The following is a 17,789-nucleotide window of genomic DNA, read 5'->3' as shown; positions in this document are numbered from 1 at the left end:
ATGCTTTGAGAAAACCCAAACTATCTACATGGAGAGCTGCACAGAAGAGAGCAAGGCCCTGTACACATGAATGAAGATTTCTCAGATCTTCCAGTCCAGCCTGGGCACCAGCTGAATACAGCCAAACGAGTGACCTTGCTGATAGTAAGTGGGGCAGAAGAACCAACCAGCTGAGCCCAGGCAATCTGCAGAATCTTAAGGAGTATGAAATCACTTCTGTATAATTTATTCAGTTTGGGGATATTTTATTATCCAAAAATGGACAGTCAGATGGATGTTTACTTCAAGAACAAAGGGAAAACTTCCAGTCTCCCATAATAATTCACCAACGGCCAGGTTTTTGCAACTTGTATGAGAATCACCTGGAAACCTCTCTTTACTAGAGATGTTCAGGCCTACTATAGATTTCACGTTGTAAATCTCCGGTGTGTATATCTCCATGTTTTTCCATTCCCCAAATATCCATAATGTACAGTCACTGTAATAAACCACAAAATAAAAGATTCATTTACTTTCAGAAGTTCTTTCAAAATACGAATTCCTTCTGGGAGTGTTAGATCAATCAGATGGTCGCAGGATTATATCCCTAACTAGATTGTTTTCCTAAATTCTGGCTAGGATTAGCAAATGTTAAGTATAGTGGAACTAAAGATGGAACATGCACACACCCCAGCAAGAAGCTGTTGATTGAGGTCTCCAAAACTGTCATCTGAGCAGTCTAGGGCCTGCTTGAGTCTGGTGGGTGCCCAGAAACCAGAAGACAGGCACAGAGAAGGCAGCCGAAAATTGACAATGCTGAGTACCCCTATTCTGAGGCAATGTCCTTAAAAATCACCTCAGGGGTTACCTTTGGAACTTGTTATTTAGGAGCCTGAGAAATGATTATGGACGTTACTACAAGGGACAGATATTAACACCTGTGTTCATGCCTAATAGCCCAAGAGGCCAGAATATGGACTTTCCCCATTACTTTTATCTTAATTATATAAATAAAATGTGTCTAAAAGGTCAGTCCCTCAAGACTCAAGGTTCAATACCGAAAGCAGAGCTGAAGGGAGAAGTGAGGTGAGGGGATAAATAATAGGGGAAGCCCCTGAGTCTTTCTCCTTTCTTTCTCTGTCACTTCATGTTTCCCCCAAACCACCCCATCATCTCCCCACAAAGTATCCCAGGCTGATGGCTTCTCCCTGAGGAGCTGTGAGTCAGCTCCTCTGAATGCTTTTCGTTTTCACTCTTCTTTGGTCCCACTCATTCTGTACCAAGACACACCTGGGGGTTTCATGCCCCCAAAAGAAAGGAAGTGAAAGGGCATGCATTTCCTACAAAGCTCAGCCTTCCTTTCTTGCTGTGAAGAGAAAATAAATCTATAATTCCTGAAACTTCTTTACTTCCTGTGTTGCTGAGTCAGTAAGAAGAGATGTTGCATGGGCTCAGCACCTACTACATACTAATTGACTTACCTACATTGTCATACTGAATCCTCATGTCCTGTAAGTCTTCCTTCTTGAGATAGATTTTATGATCCCATTTTACAGGTTAAGACACTGAGGCAAAGAATTCTGAGTAACTTAGGAAGTAATGGAGATGGCTTTAGAGCCCTACTTAGACTGACCTAAATCCTATTTTTCTAGCCTACAAAGTACACCTACAAAAAAAAAAAAAAAATATATATATATATATATATATACATATATATATTATATATCTTTTTAATCCATTATTTCAGGATGTGGAATGAAGATTTATCATCAGATCATTTTTGACACCATACAACCCAACCCAATGACCTACTCTTCTAAGTGTGGTTCATGGTCTAGCAGCATCAGCATCACTTGGGAGTAGTATTATTCAAGAGTGGTCCCTGATGGGCCTCATGACATGACCTGGGAGCTGTTAGAAATGCAGCATCTCAGCCGGCCCCCACCCCCAATCTACTGAATTAGTATCTGCATTTTAACATGATCCGCAGGTAACTTAGTATGCACATTAAAGTTTGAGAAGCACTGACCTGAATTAAAGTGTTCTAATTATTTGAACTTGGTATGTCACCGAACCTCAATTCTAAACACAATGCTATTTAAATACTTGAATTCCTAGAACCATCGAATCTCACAACAGGAGGACCTTGCAACCCACCAAGGCAAAATAGGTCATCTCAGGCATCCCAGAAAATTAGTGGCTGAGTCAAACCTAAAGTAACTCCTTACCATATACCCAATTCCTGTCATTTAGTCAACCGTCACATATGAAGCTCATGTCTGTGTCAGCGATCTTGCTATGTGCTGAGAAGTCAGAGACAGTAAGAACAATCTGTGTCCTCAAAGAACTCATGGTCCATTGGGTGAGACAGACAGACACCTGGATGGTTATAAAACAATATGGCAGTAGAGTAACACAGAAAAGTACAAGGTCTTATAAGGCCACCATGCAGAGACACTTGGGGCCCTCCAGAACTCCTGGAGGAAGTGCCACCTTTCCAAACCTATGGACTTCCCTGGTGGTCTAGTGGTTAGGATTCGGCGCTCTCCCAAACCTATGGACTATACTACTTCATGAGTAATTAACTTACCATTCTATCCCCTTCACCATTCTCCCTGGAATAGGGCCTTTCTGCCACTCAAATCTTAATGCTTTCCTTCAAGATTTTTCCTTTCTGCCCTCCATACTCCACAAATTCTCCTTTCTTTATACATCCACAACTCTTACTTACCAGCAGTCTCCAGACCCGACTACATATTCAAATCATCTGAGGAGGTTTTTTTTTTAAATGCCCCGGAACAGCCCCCCAGTCTATGGAGATGATGCTAGGGCATTCACATGTTTCATGGCATCCCATATAATTCCAATGTATAGCAAGGGTCATGGGGACAGCATGTTTTACACTAGTCACTTGACACTTAACCCTGGTACCTCGAATTACAGAGAGATGCAATGTTTTACAAAATGCTTCCACACCAACCATCTCCTTTAGTCCCCATATCAGATGTACCCCCTGTAAAATGACAAGTGAAACATGGTTATCCCATTTCACAGATAGGAAAACTGAGTCATAGTTAAAGTAGCATGCCCAAGTTGCATAGATTGTGGACCTACACTTTCTGACTTGTCCTATGTTGTTTGAAAACAGATATATACAGGAGCACCTGGGTGGCTCCTTTGGTGAAACATCTGCCTTCTTCAGCTCAGGTTATGATCCCACAGTCATGGGATGGAGCCCCACATGGAGCCCCAAGTCAGGCTCCCAGTTCAGCTGGGAGCCTTCTCCTTTTCTTCCTCTGTCCCTCCCCGTACTCGTGCATACTCTTTCACTCTCTGTGTCAAATAAATAGATAAAAATCTTAAAAAAAAAAAAAAAAGTAGATATACCCATGTAGTTAGGAAGAAGGGAAGGCCATGCCTTTCTTTCAATGTCCCCCCCCACCACACCCCACCCCACCCCAGGTCTACCACATGGAAGTTCCTCTGGACAGAGCTAACGGGTCTATGCCAACCATCCATCAGACACATGCATCCCTTCAAGAGTTCACAGGTCTCCCTGAGAAAGAGGAACTAGAAGTCAGTGTAAATCAGATGCCATATGACCAGACACACTTGAGCGAACTCTGTGAGAAAAGGGAAGGATGCAAATAGCCTGGGGTATTGGAACTTTCCTCAAAATCAATCAGGAGTCACATTTTGATTATATGGGCTGATAACAGGATCATGAGGACTGAAATGTTCTAGAGTTTCATTTCGTTCCGCCCAACAGCCACCTGCAATTCTGGCTCACCAGTGCTCATGTGAATGAACCCCTTTTTCCCTGGTCTTGCTTAAAAAGCAAACACGGAAACATTGGCTAAGCTCCCCTCTCTCTCTTTCTGAAGTAGGACGGACTAAAAGAGGCCTCAGCAAACAGGAACTTGGGAAAAAAGGGGTTTGGAGTGGGGGATGGGCAAAAAACCATAATCCTCTTTTTTTTTTTTTTTTTCTGTGTTGTTATTTAAATGGCTTCACTAGACTTCCTACATGATCTGCTTTACAAAAACACTCATGTTCTTGGGAATGTGTTCTACGCATATTTCATTGCTCCTTTCCCAGGAAGAATTTCCCAGGCAGAATTGCTCTCAAAAAAGAGCAAGACAGAAGGAATGGCAAGGGACAGGCTGCAGGGGCGGAAGGAGACACCAAGAGGGTCACGCAGGCCGGCCGACGTCACAGATCCGCGGGTCGGCGTTTCTGCTGCAACCATAATGTTATTCCTATGGAAAGCATGTTTGAAACCAGCAGAAAACAAATGTCCAAGCATCTCAGGCTGTGGCTTTCCTGGGTCACATGGAGTCTTGCTGTCATTTCTCCAGCACACTCAGTCTGCAGCCCTAATGTGCTAATGCCAGAAGGCGCTGGTCTTCATTTTCATAAATAAGCAAACCCTCATAGGCCTTTGGAATCTGATTATATTTGGAACAAAACTCCTCAATCTAGGGCCCTTATCTGACACCATGGGACCAACCCCCATCTCCTAACCTAATTTTGGCGACTGGAGAAGGGCTAGCTTCTAGGGCAGTGCCTAGGCCTGTAAATGGGGTCTCCACAAATATCCTGGGTTATTTTTGTTGCTTAACGCGGTGGGGACGGGAGAGGGGACAAATGACTTTCTCTTGGTTACACAAATCATTGCTTAACTTTTACCTGGAAAAACTCTCGTCTCCTTGTGTATCATTTTTTCGCTAACAGGACAAAGTCCTAGTCTCAGAGAAAAGTTTAATCCCCACATCCCCCTTCTGTGTCACTAACTGGTGGAGAGGTTATTTTCTGTCTTAGAAAACTGACCCATCCCCAGCTTGATTTTTTTTTTTTTTAAAGTTAAGGAGTGAGCTCCCTTCCATTCATTCCCCAGAAATTGATTTTTTTTTTAAAGATTTTACTTGTTTATTTAACTGAGTGAGAGAGAACGAGAGAGAGTGCATGAGCAGAGGCGAGGGACAGAGGGAGAGGGAGAGAGAGAAGCAGGCTCCCTATCAAGCAAGGAGACCTGAGAACCTGACCTGAGCCAAAGACAGACGTTTAATTGACTGAGGCACCCAGGCACCCCCAGAAATTGATTTTCTAATGTGACTACATCCAAAAAGTAACTTGGCCAAAAGGTCAGATGTCTTTCTTTCTCTTACAAAGCTGTCAGCCTAATGGGTAGGAAGATGTTAATAAATACTCACAATGTAAGTAACCCTAAGTGCCTTGGAAAAGGGGGTTGTGATGTCCTAACTCTGGTTCACAGCCTAGCCTGGAGCTTCAAGAAGGGTTTCTCTGAGGAAATGATGTTGCATATGAGACATCTCAGGTAACAATGGGCTAGTGAAAAGAAGCCCGGAGGACAGTGTTCTAGGTAGTGGGAATGACCACTGCGAGTGCCCTGAAAGGGGGCCTGCAGCTGCCTCCTCATACCCTGCCCAGCAACTGGGACAGTAGCATGAATGCAAAGTGAACCACAGAGGGCATGTGATGGGAACACGGAGCAGCCACAACTACGCCTGAAGGGGAGAAGCACCAAGGTCAAGAGAGGTGGCTGGGGAAGGAGGTGAACTAAGATGACCCGTGTGGGAGCTTGATGCCCCAGGGTTGGGGAGGGCAGAGAGGAGGAACCACCTCAGGGAGAGATGAACCCTGTGGGGCACGGTGGGACAAGGATGGTTTGGCATTTCCTGCTGGCATTCAGGGGGCAAATCTGGAAACAGAGATTCCTGTTAAGAGGCTATAGAAGAAACACAACCTCAGACTTCCCTAGGTTTAAAAGCATAGCTTTATTTTTTTTTAATTTTTATTTTTTTAAGATTTTATTTATTTATTTGACAGAAAGAATCAGCAAGAGAGGGAACACAAGCAGGGGGAGTGGGAGGGAGAGAAGTAGGCTTTCCGCTGAGCCGGGAACCCGCTGAGCAGGGCTTCATCCCGAGACCCTGGGATCATGATACCAGCCAAAGGCAGACCTTAATGACTGAGCCACCCAGGTGCCCCTAAAAGCATAGCTTTAAAAAAAGAAACTCGAATTTCTTTTTCTTTGAGCTTTCTTGAGCCCATGTTTTACCTGTATTATTGTGGACCAAGTTCTTTTTTCACTTTTCCTTTCCGTGGGTCCCTTGTGCCCTCCTGATGATGGCCGAGCCCAAGGGTGACAATGCCTTCTATTCCCTATGGCTTGCGGACGAATTGCAAAGTAGTGATGAGCGGATGATTCCGGGGTTTGAGGCACCGCGCAGCGTGCGAAGGCTCGTCCAGAAAGAACGGCAAATGGTGAGATCCCGCTTGTATCGGGCAGCTGAAAACTTTTGGAGAAAATCTAAGGTGTCCAGGTGCCTGGTCCTCACAAATTCCACAGTCATAAAACCAACAGTAAGTCATCTTCCCTCGAAATATTCCTCCCCATCCTTGGGTCCCTAATGTTGACAAGAATACCAGGAATTGTCCTGGATTTCTGAAGGGACCTTTCTAAGATAAGATACAATCAAACCATTTCCCTACTCAGTATTCTGCAAGAGACCCTCATGGCCAGGAAGCTCCCCTCCCCAGCTAAGACTTTCAGGATCTGGCCCCTGCCTCCTTGCCCATTCTCATTGTCTTAAAAAAAATTAAAAAATAAAACTTAATTTCCTCCCTTTCTCTCTTGGAGCATTTCTGCTTTTACCATGCTATATGATTTGTGTCCCCAAACATGGCAAGCTTTTTCACCCCTAAACACCCGCATATGCTCTTTCCCATGCCCATCCCACCACCCTCCCACAGAGGCCACTCTTTGCCTAGAGAAGTCCTGCTTATCCTTAGGTCAGATGTTACCTTCCTCTAGTTACCCTTAGGGACTCTCTTCCACTACTAGGACATAGCTCATTAAAACAATGTTGTGTGGTAATGGAATCAGGAGAAGATCCAGGTGTTATGGGACATGAGGCCTTATGCACATCTAGGGGGTTCTCTTTAAGGGAAAACACAGAAAATACGTATTACAAAGTTGGACACAGCTTATTTAGGTTAAAATATATTCCCATTGCAAATTTTACAAGAACATATGGACCATGTGAACCTCTTACTAGGACTGTGGAAGGGGGTCTGTGTGTGTGAGGGGACCTGAGTCTGAAGTTTCATGAGCTGCATGGCCAATCTACTTCTGACTGTGGGCTATCATGCCTGTCATCCCAGGAGATTGTGAGCTCTTTAGGGTCAGGGACCATGTCTTCTCTCTCTAAGTTAATTATTTTTAAGAGGCCAGCTTTATGCCAGGTCACATTTTATAAACTCATACGTCTTTTCTCTCGATTCTGCATCAGCTAAGAATTATAATTTGTTTGGACTAAAGTTAATTTTTTTTTTTTCTGGAAGTAAAACCTACATAGGAAGTACATGATAGTTGTTCAGAGGTTAATGTTTGTGGGGCACAGGAAACTATCACTGCTCCCAAGAAAGGGGTGTGTTAGAAATTTTCCTCTCATCATAAAGACTCAAAAATCTCAGCCATTTACTGTTAGTTTGTAGCCCAGCAGCTGTTCATGGAAAGTGTCACTTTCTGGGTTATAATAACCAGTTTCCTATACATAGCAGTTGGAAGAACAAGACAGTGAACATTTTCTGCTTTGCAGGCCATATGGTCTCCATTACAAGTCTTATTGTATGCAAAAACAGCCATAGACAATATGTGAATAGACATGGCTGTGTTTTAATAAAACTTTATTCACAAAAGCAAGGGACAGTGGGCTGGATTTGGCCCATGGGCTGCAGTTTGCTGACTCTTGCTCCATACACAGACTGGAGATTCAGGAAAAAGCATGGGATGTATATTAACTCAGTGTTATTCTATTTTGGAGAGAAATGCATCACATGAAACCAACTTGTGGACCTCTCCTTCTAAGCTAGTTGAGCTCTTGCAGTTCAGAAACACAGAAAGTCTGTCAACAACTATTTCTTAAGAGTCTGCTAAGCGCCAGACCCTGCGCTCACCCTAGAAAATCAGTGAGAACAAGATCAGTGGGACATCTTTCTGTCCAGTCTGTGAGCAGGTATGTGTTCATCGTTTATCATGTGCCAGGCTCTGTGTGAGGGCCACGGAATTCATTACTGAACAAGATTGATGGTGCATCCATCCCTCCATCAGCCCATTCATCCACCTATCTACTCAACAAGCAGCTAATGAATTTCTCCTAGTACAAGACAAGTTGGCAGAACTCTGTGTAATTTATCAGTAACCAAGCCATGGCTCCTGCCTCCAAGTTGCTTACCGTCTAGGGAGGAGATAAGCCATGTGCATTAATATCCAGGGTCTGAGGTACAGAGAGAAATGTGCTACATGAAAAGTACAGATGGAGGGCTGTGGGTGCCCAGAGCTGAGCAGGATTACTTCCAGCTGGAAGAGATCAGGAAGGCTGACAAGATGACATCCAATTTCCTGTTAACCCTTTAAAGTGACATATGAGCCTGTGCAAATATTACAAGCAGATTCTGAGAAGACAATACTCTTTTGTACATATTACCACCCCTCGGGTCGCACTGGGACAAGCCTTGCACGCACTCTGTGGATTCAGAGTTCCAGGGAATGGCCCTTCTCCCCTCCCACACAAACAACGCTACCTCTCAGTTTGTCTGCTTGTGAGGAATTTCCATATTTGTAGGCCCTTGAGTTGTGCACCAGAGGGAGTTGTTATTATGCAAAAGAATAATAATAATAATTCTTGCAACTCTATGGTGTTGTTGTATCTACTTTGCAGATGGGGAAGTTGAGGTCAAAGGGGATTAATTAGCTTACTGGGCAACACAGAAGAGGGAGAAGCAAGCCCAGAACCTATGTCTTTTGAGTCTCAGATGGCTCTCTCTTTGACAAACTGTTTAGTTGTTAGTTTCCAGATAAATAAGCTGGAGTTCATTTTGACTCCTTCTGTGCTCTTCTTCCATCCAGACCAGCTCCCTGCTTAACACTTCTTTCTCCACTGTATTTTTTGGAGACATGGCTCTGCTTTACCCACTCAGCCACCACACCAGGCTTCATTCACTGGGTCAGCCAACATTTATCCCCTGCCCCCAGGGAGTTCACGGTCTATTATTTGGGCCTTTAAATTGGCCTGCCCACCTCCTTCCTGCTCCTTTCCAATTTATCAACCGGACAGCATAAATAAGCCCCTCCTTAGTTTGACTTAAGACATATTCACTGATTATCTCCCTTCTACCAGACTCTGTTCTGGGTCCTAAGGAAGGAAAATTACAAATTTATAGATCTCATTGTTTACAAAGCACTTTAGTTAAGTCACAAGCGTTTGGGGACAAATAGCAAATCTCACCTGAACAGGCAGCAGGCAAGCTGAACAAAAGAAACGTTCCAGAAGCAAGAAGAAAGAAAAGATGGTTTTTCTGAAAGAGAATATTGACTCATCAATGAAGAAGGTTTGTGTGGCATTCATCACCCCTAGACGTTGCAACATCCTCCAGCCAACAACAGGAGAGGAAAGGGAGAAAAAGCATCTCATTCCCAGTTCCAGAGTGAGGACAGCTGCAGGAGGACTCAAGACCTAAATGGGTAGGGGCTGCCCTGTCTGAGCTCAGGACTTTAAAGCCCTTGATCATCCTCTGTATTCAGAGGCTGCTCCCCAAAGATGGTGGGTTATGATAATTAAACTGCTTTTTCGAATAGGAGCAATTCCAAGAAGGCAAGTTGACCTTTGGGAGAATTTCTAGTAGAAATCATTTGATGATCAGAAATATCTATAAATACGTGTGTCCTGAGAGGTGAATGAGAAATGTCTGTTGTGATTTTCTCCCTAACGAGTCCATTTGTCCTAAGAGAACAGTTTGGCAGAGAGTGGCATTGAGGGAACACAAGTGGCTAGTGAGGTGAGAAGCTCCACTGGGAAAGGACCTCATGGTGCTGGGATTTAGGGGTTGGGGAGGAACAGAGAGCATAGACAGAAGGCACTGCAGAAGAGGAGAGTAAACATAATATGATTTTAGGTCACAGAGCTGATTTTTGGTAAGAAAGCATGTTGAGAAAAATAGAATCAATGTTACCAAGTTTGAACTTTATCTTCCTAAAAACAGTGCTTCTGTGGGCAGAGTTCGTATGCAGGAGTAATGAATCATAGCGACACCCGCTGTGTCACCCCTTGGGAAAATATCTCTGCCTACACTGAGGTTTCCACAGATTCTCTTTTGACATTCAGAGAAAAAAGAAGAGGAGAGGGAAATACCCTTCCCCCCCCATTATTCTCTCAGGCCAGAAACCCACTTTGGAGGCCACAGTGGATGACAAACACATTCATGCAAATTCTGTGCTTACTTCCGTGCTCTGTTTCTTCACCAACTATGCAACTAAGCAAAATGGAACAAGAAATAGTGTCTTGGGAGAAATAAAATTGCTGGATTAGATACAGGCCACCTTTACATAAAGAAAAAAAAAAAAGTGAAACTGTGGCACTGCTGAAAAGAGTCTTGGAAGTTATTGTAGGATTTTGTGTGAGACTGAGAGCTGGTTAAGGGGAGGATGCCTGACTGTGAATATCTTTGGTAATCAGTAGTTCTAGAATTAAAGGGAAAAATCTAGTGCAGCACTGAAGTTGGCAAAATGCGGCTCTGGGCCAGCAACCTGTTTTTGTTTTGTTTTGTTTTGTTTTGTTTGCTGGCCATTGAATTCAGATTGGTTTTTGTATTTTTAAAGGGTTACATTTTAAGTAGTTATGTAAGCACCTACCTAATAGCCTCAAATTTGCCTGTTGGGCCTCAGAATCAAAAATATGTGCTATCTGGGCCTTTCAGTGTTTGCCAACCCCTCATATATTGGGTAAGTATACATAAGCTTCAGGGTCAAAGAGATCTGAATTTGAATTCTACCCAGACATGTCATTTCATTCATTTGACCCATACTTATCGAATATTTCTTTTTCTCTCTTGCCTCCCTGATTTTCCTTCTTTGTCGCTCATGATTTCCTCACTATCTCCTAATCTTCCTGGCCTCTTAAAACTGGGTCCAGGACTCAGACCTTCGCTTTCTCATCCATCTTTACCACGCATTTGGAGTCATCTCTTTCCCACTGCATTAACTAAGTACTGATGACTTCCAAGCTTAATATTTCTAGTCCCCAAACTCCACAGCCATAAATGCAAGTGTCTTCTTTATATCTCCTTTTGACATTTAGTGAATATCTCAGACTTAACCACGTGCAAAACTGAGCTCCAGACCTTCATCCCCAAACCTGTTCTTCCTACAATCTTCCTCCTCTTAGTACGTGGTTACTCCATTCTCCTAGTCATGTCACATGAGGCAAATCACTTAACCCTTCCGAATTTCAGTTTATTTATAAAGTGAACATCGCACCCATCTCGAACTCAGTGTGAAGATCAAATGGGATAATATGATGTAAGTGCTTCTCAGGATACCTGCCACAGTTAGCACTTCAGTTACAGTGATTTAAGTATAACTTTGCAATTCTCACATCCTAATGTCTCTTAGTTCCATCTTTTCTTTCTTACTTTTTAGACCTCAATTATCTTATCCCAAGACTATGACAAAAGTTTCTTAATGGGTAGTCTTGTCTTTTTCTTTTTTTAAGATTTTATTTATTTATTTGACAGAGATCACAAGTAGGCAGAGAGGCAGGCAGAGAGAGGGGGGGAAGCAGGCTCCCCTCCAAGCAGAGAGCCCGATGTGGGGCTCGATCACAGGACCCTGGGATCATGACCAGAGCCTAAGGCAGAGGCTTTAACCCACTGAGCCACCCAGGCGCCCCAAGATAGCCTTGTCTTAATAGTAAAGTAGTCATCATAGATATATGATTATCTCCATTTAAAGATAAAGAAAATGAAAATCATCCAAGTATGACCTAGGTCCCACAGCTTAGCAAGCACCAAAGTAGTATTTAAACCCAAGCCAAGCGAAAAGCCAGTGCTCTTTATTCTCTAGTACTTAATAGGCTCATCCTCTTGAATGCAGCATTTACCCTGCTTACTACCAGGTGAAGAGCAGAACCTAGGAGGTATAATATGATAATCAAAGAGGGCAACTGAAGCATGGAAAACAAGAGAAGTCATTCTTAAAGTGGGTTGATATGTCACAATTCTCTGGATTTTTATGCAGATTCCTGAGCCTTGCCCTAGAGCAACTCTATGAAAATTTTCATGGATAGGGCTCAGGAATGTACACTTTTTAAAATATTTTATTTATTTATTTGAGAAAGAGAGAGAGAGCAGGGGAAGGAGCAGAGGGAGATGAACAAGCAGACTCCCTTTTGAGCTGAGAGCCCAAAGCAGGGCTCGATCCCAGGGCCCTGAGATCATGACCTGAGCTGAGGTCAGACTCTAAACCCACTGAGCCACCCAGGTGCCCCTGGAATGCATATTTTTAAAAAAGGCTCCAAAGGCAGTTTTGAACAGTCAGATTTGAGTTACCCTTGCTCTAGAACTCTGGCAGATTTCATAATATTTAGAGCCAATAAGTATGATCTTGTAACCTAAAACTCCAAAGGGGCAGCCAGAATTCAGACACTCCAATATATAAAGGGGCAAAGAGCATGAAAAAAGAATTCATAAAAGAGGAAGAAAAGTGGCTAATAGAAATATTTTAAGATATCAGACCTATCATAGTCGAATGAGTGTCAATTTTTAAGAATGAATGGTGTGCCATTTTTTGTATCTATCAAATTAGTTACCCTTATTTAATGCAAGTGAGGATGTGACGAGATGAGCATTTTCCTAAGCTAATGGGAAAATAAATATTGGCACTACTACTTTAAAAGGCAATACAGTAGCATTATGAAATTGCTGGAAGTCATCTTTAATTCAGAAATTCTTCTCATATGAATGTATATCCAATGAAATAATCCAAAAAGAATGTAAGATATATTTTACATATAAAATATATTTATAACAGTCTCATTTGCAAAAGCAAAATAAATGAAAATAAGCCCAAATGTTTAACAATAGAAAAAGTGAATTATTCAGCATCATTATATTATCACACAGTTATCGAATCTTTCAGAATATCATATATTATTTCATTTTACTCAAATATAAAAATATATAGGCCAGAAAAGAAGTTGAATGTCCTTAAACAGTGTTAACAACAGAGTCTGTGAGTAGGACATCATATTATTCTCTCCATCTCATTAGGTTAAAGCAAAAATTACACCAATTCCAAAACTCAGATTATTCTGCTCTTCTTCTTAGAAGGCTTACTCAGGTTTCTACACTAGGAAAACGTTTTTATTTTAAGAACTAATGTAGCTTCTTTGTCTCTTACCGGAGTTGTGCCCCATTTGCCCATTTTATTTACTAGCATAGATTACTTTTACCTTAGCACTTACTTGCCATTCAAAAATTCTTTGTTGGTGCCATTATGACTCCTAGTAGAGTATGAGATGTTTGAGAGTAAGATTTGGGAGTCCCAGATGCCCAAAAGGGCTTATTAATGGACTCTATGGATGACAGAGAAAGCCCAAAGTGAAACTCACATTGAGTATCTGTGATTCCATTAAAAAGAATTTTGTCAAAGACTTTTGGTTTCTGCTTAGGATGTGGAAAGTGGGAGAGTGTGGCATTACCATGGGTTCTGCAAACACAATGCCAGACAATCTGCAAATTCACAAAGTTTTTTGAATCAATTTGAGTACTGAGGTCATAGGACAACCAACTTACCCTAAATCAAAAGAAAGATACATGCCTTCAAGAAAAACCAAGATCAAACACTTACCTAAGACAGATGCCACCAAAAGCCATAAAATCTGTTCATAAGAATTCAACTAAAATTTTTAACACATTGCTAAAAGCCACACAGGGGTAACATGAGATTATAGAAACCCTGGCACCATGGGAATTTCTGCCCACTCACTGGCTTTTCTCAACAGACAACAGACCTCAGTGGGTGCTCAGAAGAATGATGGAGGCAAGGTGTGAAACCTAAGGGACTCTCCCTCATGACATAGGTCTCAGAGAGTGGGCTGCAGCCACCATGGGAAAGGCATGAGCCTACCTGGATCCCTCTACACTTCCTACTCAACAAAAGCATTAAGTTTTTAGGTAAGGAGCAACAAATAATGTTGGCCCTGGACAGTAGTGAAAACCCACCATAACTGGGGAAAGAAAACGGACAAAAAGTATTAAAGTATTAAAGGAAGACTTGAAGACCATACCCAGATTTTGTAAGTAGGAGAATAACTTCCCAGCTTTTAAAGTTAGAGAACCATTATTCAAATTAAACCATGTAGAGAAGCATAAAATTCACAACAGATGAAAAGAGAGCAAGTATGGACAAAAACCCTATTGATGTATCCTCAAACTTTACAGGCAGCCTAAGGTTCCACTAGGAGATATCTAGTGGATATCTAGGGCTTCACTACACATGCTTTTGAATTCCCAGATGATGGGGTCTGACATGATGTGACCACTAACTAATATTTTTTTTAAATTTAAATTCAACTTAATGAACATATACTGTATTCTTAGTTTCAGAGGTAGAATTTAGTGATTCATCAGTTGCATACAATACCCAGTGCTCATCACATCACGTGCCCTCCTTAATACCCACCACCCAATTGCCCCATCCCCCAACAACCTTCCCTCCAGTAACCCTCAGTTTGTTTCCTGGAGTTAAGAGTTTCTCATGTATTGTCTCCCTCTCTGATTTCTTCCCATTCAGTTTTCCCTCCCTTCCCTTATGATACTCTGCTCTATTTTTTATATTCCATACATGAGTGAAACTATATAATTGCCTTTTTCTGATTGACTTATTTCACTCAGCATAACACCCTCCATTTCCATCCATATCGATGTAAATGGTAAGATTTCATCCTTTTGATGGCTGAGTAATATTCCATTATAACACAGATGTCCATTGACAGATGAGTGGATAAAGAAGACTGTAAGCTTTTTAAATTATAGAGAGGGATTTGGACACAGACAGACTTACTCCAGAGCCCACCCTGACTTATAGAACAAGAACTATGGAAGTTTTAAGAATGAAGGCCATGGCAGCTGAATTACTGAATTCTACATCTGGCACTAATGATGAACTATATGTTGACTAATTGAATTTAATTTTTAAAAAAAAAGAAAAGAAGAAAAGCTTAAAATCTTGGACAAAGCCCATAACTTTTTGTTTGTTTTATTTATTTTTTTTAAGATTTTATTTCTTATTTGACAGAGAGACACAGTGAGATAGGGAACACAAGCAGGGGGAGTGGAAGAGAGAGAAGCAGACTTCCCACCAAGCAGGGAGCCTGATGTGGTGCTGAATCTCAGAGTCCTGGGATCATGACTTGAGCCGAAGGCAAACACTTAATGACTGAGCCACCCAGGAGCTCCTATTTTTTTTTTTTTTTTTTTTTTTTTGCTTTTAAAAGCAATCTCTATACCCAACATGGAGCTCAAACTCACAACCCTGAGATCAAGAGTTGCATCCTGTACCAACTGAGCCAGCTGGGCACCCCAGGGCAGATTCTATAACTTTTCAAGTTTCAGACTCTCTGTATCTTGATCTCGAAAATAGGGATACTAATAGCATCTACCACAAAAAAGTTTTTTTCAATAATGAAGAAAGGAGTGAATGTATATGAAGCATTTAGAACAGTATCTGACCCATAGTAAACAAGTAATAAATGCTAGCTATTATTTTTCCTAGACATCAGCAGCTTTTGGAAGTGCAAAGAGCAAGAGCTTTGGACCTAGGTTGACTTGATAGTACTTCACGTTGAGCACTGCCAGTTAGTAGCTCTGTAATCATAGGCCACTTACAGCAAGCTTTTCACTTTGTTGTCTTTATTATGTATCCCACTTTCATTGATTAAACTAATACCATGTGTTAGGCATTCTTCCTGCTTCTTTTTGTACAAAATTGGTATGGAGGATTAACAATTACAAAGCTAAAGGATGCAAATAAATCATTTAGTAAATCCAAGGATGCCAAAGAAATTAATATTTCCTAATTTCTCTCTGGATCCAAGGTCTGAAAGTGTCCTTTCAGAATATTTTCTGTGTCTCTGTATCCCTTAATTTTATAACAACCTGGGACATAATTAACACAGTAACTACTTGCTATAAAAGTGTAGTGGTCATACAAATCATGATAATAGCCCAAAGAGGGAATTGTGATGTTCTCTGTGGGGCCCAATAAGTTGTGGGAACATCCATTCATAGCAAATCAGAAATAGGGCTCTTTGATGTATGTTGTTATTCTTTACATCTCAAAACTTAGCACCATATCAGCATTTTTCCATCTATTACATTTATTACCATCCATTCATTTGGCTATGAACCCGCTAACAGGAAAGTCAAAGCAGGCTTTAAAAAAAAAAAAAAAAAAAAAAAAAAGGTAAGGGAGAACAATTATAAATTGAAAAGAATTCTATTTTGTTTATTCTCTTTTCTGTGAACTGGAGAAAAATCATAGTGATTAATATAGCCAAGGACCACTCAAAGAGACTTTTCGAATAAGGTATTCTATAAGAATGGAGTTTTAGAATCACTGTTGGATGGATATAAATCAAGCAATTTCTAGGATTCAGTTGGCAACAATGAGTCATTCTCATTTGTGAAATCACAGAGTTGAAGCCAAAAATAAAATAAAATAAAATAAAGATTATGCTTTCTGTAGCCATCAACCCCCCCTCCACAGACACACACACTTTTAAAGTAACTATTTCTTAACATTTAGGCCTCTTCTTGTTCTCCAGGCAATCTATTTGGTCAGTCCCCACCACCTGATCCTTTTTTATTATTTAATCCCTTGAAAGACTTGAAATGCAAACCTCCATCTCTCACGATGTTCTTCTACTTTCAAGCCTTATGGGAAAAAAATGCACCTTATACAATATTACCTTGAATTATTTGGGATATCTTATTGTATTTCTTATCCTAATTTGTTTATGTGTGCAAATTATTGAGGTTTTAGGAGAAATATTTTAATAGGGCAATAATCTTTAAGAGGCATATTAAGGGACCAAGTGTTCCCCAGAAGTGCCATGTGCTCCCTCTCCTATGTGGCAATTTAAAACATGCTATTCTTTCTACTTGTCATGTCCCATCTTACTTCCACTGGCTGGTGAACCTCTCCCATCCCTCACAACTTGGTTCAAGTATCAGTTCTCTTGTGGTCTTTTTCCTTCTTCACATCTTTTGATGACCTCTCTGGATGTTTTGTCTGTGACCTCTGTGATAGGCAGAGTAAACAAACTTCCAAAGATAGTCAAATCTTAAACCCGAGTACCTATGAATATGTTAACTTACATGATACAAGTTTCAGAGGTGATTAAATGATGAATCTTGAGATGGGGAGGGTATCCTGGATTATCCAGGTGAGCTAAATACAATCCCATAAGCTTTGTAAAGGACAGAGAAAGGCAAGAGAGTGTCAGAGATGATGGGATCAGCTAGAATGAGGCAGTGAAGACAGAGAAAGGGATCACACCAGGGGTCAATGACTGTAGGCAGCTTCTAGAAGCTAGAAAAGCCAAAGAAACATTCTTGCCTAGAGCCTCCAGAGGAACACAGCTCTGCCAGTACCTTGATTTTAGCCCTGTGAGAGTCATTACAGATTTCTCATCTCAAGAACTACACATAATAAATTTGTGCTGTCTTAAGCCAAGTTTGTGATAATTTGTTATAGCACCATTAGAAAACTAACACAACTTCCAAGAAACCAATTGTCTTAGGGAATGAAGACTTCAATGTGAGGATTTTTCCTCTTGCTCTATTGTCAATTTTCCTATAACTATTAGTTCTATAAGGCTTAGTAAATTAATGATGGTTAACAAATTAATATATGCATGGATGATTCACTGAACATTTCTTGCAAG

The sequence above is a fragment of the Enhydra lutris genome, unplaced genomic scaffold, assembly GCF_002288905.1.
Source record: "Enhydra lutris kenyoni isolate GAN:26980312 unplaced genomic scaffold, ASM228890v2 scaffoldscaffold14, whole genome shotgun sequence".
In the NCBI taxonomy this organism is placed as follows: Eukaryota; Metazoa; Chordata; class Mammalia; order Carnivora; family Mustelidae; genus Enhydra; species Enhydra lutris.
This window is presented reverse-complemented; position numbering follows the sequence as displayed.